Source organism: Xyrauchen texanus, chromosome 11 (genome assembly GCF_025860055.1).
Source record: "Xyrauchen texanus isolate HMW12.3.18 chromosome 11, RBS_HiC_50CHRs, whole genome shotgun sequence".
Lineage (NCBI taxonomy): Eukaryota > Metazoa > Chordata > Actinopteri > Cypriniformes > Catostomidae > Xyrauchen > Xyrauchen texanus.
In genome coordinates this window covers 45140595-45145388 of record NC_068286.1, presented here as the reverse complement: position 1 = coordinate 45145388, position 4794 = coordinate 45140595, and the positions used below count along the sequence as shown (strand labels likewise).

The following is a 4794-nucleotide window of genomic DNA, read 5'->3' as shown; positions in this document are numbered from 1 at the left end:
CTGGGGCAACAGGGACATGTAAGTATGATCTGCACTTCTGTCATTGTTCTGTTTGACATGAGGAGGTAATTATAAGTAACATTTGGTTTAGTTTAATGCTGAAATAATCAAATGAGTCAACTTGAATACATATATTCCAAAATGAACCTATTTTCAGTAGTTGAATTAAAATGTTATATACTCAATTTATTTAAATATATATAGATTTTTTTTAAATATGCTTATAATGAAAATGTGAAATAATAATGTAATGTAAGTAATGCATTCAGAGTCATTCATTTTTAAAAAACAATTTTTTAAAAATGTGATAACCGTATGAATACAAACCAATATGAATACAAAGACACCATTTTTTGAAAATTTTAAAAGTAGATTTTTATAAGATTTTTCCTTTTTACTGTATTATCTTGGACATCCTTATTTGTCATTAACCCGTATACTGAGCAAGGGAGAAAACACACAAAAAAATACTCTACCCAGAGAATTGGGTTTTTAACGGACAAGAAAATGTATAATAATTCTTAATCGTTAGCTTTGGATCTGAAAGCTTTGATCAGCTCTCTCATAATCCCCTGGCTACTGGTGTCTGTGGAAGAGCTCCATAATCTACAGCTCAGAGTTGTAGATTATAGAATAGCTAGAAGGATGTATTGCTCTGGAATACTGAAAGGCACAGTGCACTTCGGCAACATGAACTTGGTAAAAGTGAAAATGTGTATAATGCATTATGCAGTTCCTAGTATGAGACCTGCTCACCAACTCTATCAGTCTTCAGTCCCTCATATTAGAATTCTTATGTGCCAGTTTATTGAGTGATGCCACAGTAGGGCTTAAACTCCTTACACATGCACAATCACAAGTACAGACTCTCAAATCAATGCTTTAACAGGACTTTGTTGGCATTTCCAATGGGCATTCGCTGAAGGGCAGATATTTTAATGCTATAACCTTCTATATTGTTGTCTATGCTTCACTATTCCCTAATGCAAATGTTGGAATTAGGGTATCCTATTCTCTTCTCCAACACATTGCTAATACATACTGTAATACTTTCCTCTTTGTGTTTTTCATCTACATAAGTATGTTTTATGTGGGATATGTCCAGTGTGACCATATACAAAACAGCATCATTGCACATTGTTTATCATCGTTCAAAACAAACATAAAAGCATGCAATATCATGCAATGCTGCAATTTAAATATCCCTTGCCATTATACAAGCTTAAGGGGATAGTTCACCCAAAAATTAAAATTCTCTTAATCATTTACTCACCCTCATGCCCCAGTTGTGTTTAACTTTCTTTCTTCTGCTGAACACATATGAAGATTTTTAGAAGAATATCTCATCTCTGTAGGTCCTCGTAATCCAATTGAATGGGTACCAACATTTTAAAGCTCAAAATGCACATAAACACAGCATAAAAGTAAGTCATACGACTCCAATGGTTTAATCCATGTTGTCAGAAGTGATGTGATAAGTGTGGGTGAGAAACAGATCAATATTAATATAATAAGTCCTTGTTTTACAATGAAATGCCAATTTCTTTCACATTCTTTTCCTCATTCTTTTGGCGATTCACAAAACTAGGAGCATATCGCCCCCTACTGGGTAGGGAAGAGAATTTCTAGAGAATGATTTATCGTTGAAATGCCCCGACACACATTCACACAGACATAACCGTGTGTGCTTCAGACTTGCCACCTGAGCACAAAACAAATGCTTGTTCATTCTACGTCTTATTGATCTGGTAAAAGACCTGAAATGCCTTTTATTATTGTATTTATACTGTTGCTGCAATGCATCATGGGAATGGGAGAAGTGAGGTGGAGTAGTTTGTGTTTTTTAATTATTTATGCTTTTGTAAATGTAAGTGCAGCGTACTTCTAGCGGGAAGACTAGCAGCTGTACATCATCGAACCATTAGCTAGGTAACTCCCAGCCAATCACATGTAAGCCGTTGCTTTATAAGTCTGTGTGCTAACACGGCAACCTCCACCACCCCACCACCACCTGTTGAGTCCTGTCCCGCACAGGGGTAGGCTCCTCGACCCTGCCTCCAATCTCCGGCAGGATATGATGGTTCCGAGTACAACTTCTTCGGACCGCCAGACGGGGCTTACGCCAAAGAGAGAGACATTACTTTTCTGTTTTATATTCATCAAATAAATGTCATCTTAAATTTCGCTCAAGTCTGCGAGTCTTCCTGATAGAAACGTACTTCTCTGCATATTCTGATTTAAGATAATTGTTTATTGATTGTTGGGTGCATGTAGAGGTGAAAATGTACATTCAAACCTTCCCTTGATGATGCCTGGAAGAATGATAGTGTCCACTGGGATAAATATCTACAAGGGGGAACATCTAGTCAGTCTTTTGCACATGGTTGAGAAAGTTTTACTGCGATTTTATCAGCATTGTTAAAAAAAAAAAAAAAAACTTGGACAGACCTCTCAGTTTTTTTTTAGTTTTTTGACCAATGTCAGGTGAGAGGAATGTTTGAAAACAGCTATTTTTGCAATTCTGTTTGGTGACGCTAGTCAGTGGTGCTGATATTACAAACTTCACCTTTAACAATTAAACCCTAAAATTCAGCATATTGGTTGAAGTGAGCTCAGAAGAACAAAAAAACAAAAAAACATCTTAATTGGATTAATGGGTAATGACTTTTATTACCTTTGGCAAAGGATTAAAAACACTCCTAATATTTGCCCTACTTGATTATATATGGTGACAGAAAGCTGGAAGGAAATTGTCCTGCAGACATGATAAGAAGGCCCCAGTTTTAAGAAACCCCTTAAGTTAAAGCTTAAGTGTATAATTTCTGCAGCACTATTGTCACCAAACAGAACAGCAAAAATTAATTCTGCCTTTGATCGAACAAACTGATAGTCCCCCTCAAACTCACACCAATGGTTCAGTTAACATTGTTATGTTGGGCTGGACGGGCCACTCAAGACAAATAGAGCAGTTTTATAGTGTTTACAGTTTAAGAGGAAATCAACCTACGAATTGTTCAATTTTAGTTGTCTCTTCATATTAAGCTGAGATAGTAGAAAGTATTTTAACATCGAAAGAGTTACACACTTCAGCTTCGAATAAACCCTATTAAATAATATAGAATTATAAAGGTATTGTCACTACGGTCTCTCTCTCTCTCTCTCTCTCTCACACACACACACACTGGCCCAATGCCAGTGTACAGGGGTGTTCACTCAGAGTAAAAACATTAGCTGCTCCGTTCACATTTAAACAAATGCAATACCAAAGCTGAATGTCTATGACAGTAAAAGGGTTTATATCAGTCATGGCTAAAACTACAAAGGCTTTCCCCTCGCTGTGACCTTGGGATTTTGCTGCTAATTTAAAAAATACAGCTGAACATGCAGAATCACATTCAGTAAAAAAATCTTGCATCAAGGGGACAACTAGCTCTAAACATGAGGTTGTTATTTCCGCACCACTAGTGGCACCAAACAGAATTGCAAAAATAATGTTTTCCACTGATGTGCCAGCCTGAATGTTCGAAGATGGGATGTTCTTTCCTTCATTCATGGTTCTGCAAACAAATAGTCACGCCCCAAACTCACAAGTCACGCTACTGTTTGGACCTATATTGTTATCTTTTGCACATTTGGGCCACTCACACAAACATATTGCAATTCTGGTAGGTGTTCCTTGAGGTGCACAAATTACAGTTTGAACCTTTAAGGCTCTGCCATCTATTTTGAACCCCTGGTGACATTGATATTGGTGTTAAAAAAACTCTTCCTTTCTAATTCAAAAGTTTTGCCTACAGCATCCTGCCAACATTATGTGGTGCCACCTCATAAAGCTCAGTCACTGAACTCATGCATGTTTGTGTTTATGTTTTTGGTTGTGCCCTAGAAAATAAATGACATTACTTAAACCATTAAATGTCCTCATCAAATCTTGAAAGCAGTACGCACTTATATATAGAACAGTAAAAACTGTGTCGAAAGTGTGTGCTGTTTGCTAGAGGGGGTTGGATTAGATGCGTCATGTCAGAACTGTAATCTTGTCTCTTTTGAAAACAGATGTTTGTCTTCCTGGCAACAAGAATAAAAATGCCACAAATAATGAATGATTTCTTACCTTGTTTTAAATCTGTACCCGTCCCCCAGATATTGCAGAAATCTATCTTTCACACACCTTTATAATGCCCGTCAATCTATTTTACTGTGGGGCACACAGGGGTAAAAGGTAATCCAAATACATTACGACCGATTGGAAACTCCATCATCCAACACTTAAACTTCACACCTTACAGTCTCACATCTCTGTCATAAATCACATTTGTGGTAATTTTTTTTCAGTTTTGTTTAAGATTCAATGAGTCAGTGTGAACTCTGTGTGTGTGTGTGTGTGTGTGTTTGTGTGTAATGTTGCAACACAATCTATGAAGTTACATTATATCATACACAGCGGAATGAGGATGTTGGTAGACCAATAATGTTAAAAAATAAAGTTTTGCACAAACAACATTTTGTGGATATCATGGAAACTGAGCATTCATTCATGCGATATATGTGTGTGTGTGTGTGTGTGTGTGTGTGTCAGATGTGGAGGTTTTGTCCATTCTGTGAACAAGATTCTGCTTTTAACAGTGGATAGAATATATCTTGCTCTTATGGAAAACAGAACCAGCCTTTTAAAAATCCTGTTACTTCTTGTGCTATATATATGTGTGTGTGTGTGTGTGTGTGTGTGTGTGTGTGTGTGTGTGTGTGTGTGTGTGTGAGACAAAAAAAGGCATAGATAGATAGACAGACAGA

The 4794-nt window shown here is 36.9% G+C and overlaps 1 protein-coding gene across 1 annotated transcript in view; it reads left to right on the top strand.

Moving 5' to 3' along the window:
• The window catches only part of chrnb5a (cholinergic receptor, nicotinic, beta 5a), a 23421-nt gene continuing 18627 nt past the window's right edge, over positions 1-4794 (top strand). Inside the window, exon 1 of the mRNA XM_052137509.1 lies at positions 1-18. The gene's annotated coding sequence lies outside the window, so the exon portion shown is untranslated. The remainder of the gene's footprint in view (positions 19-4794) is intronic.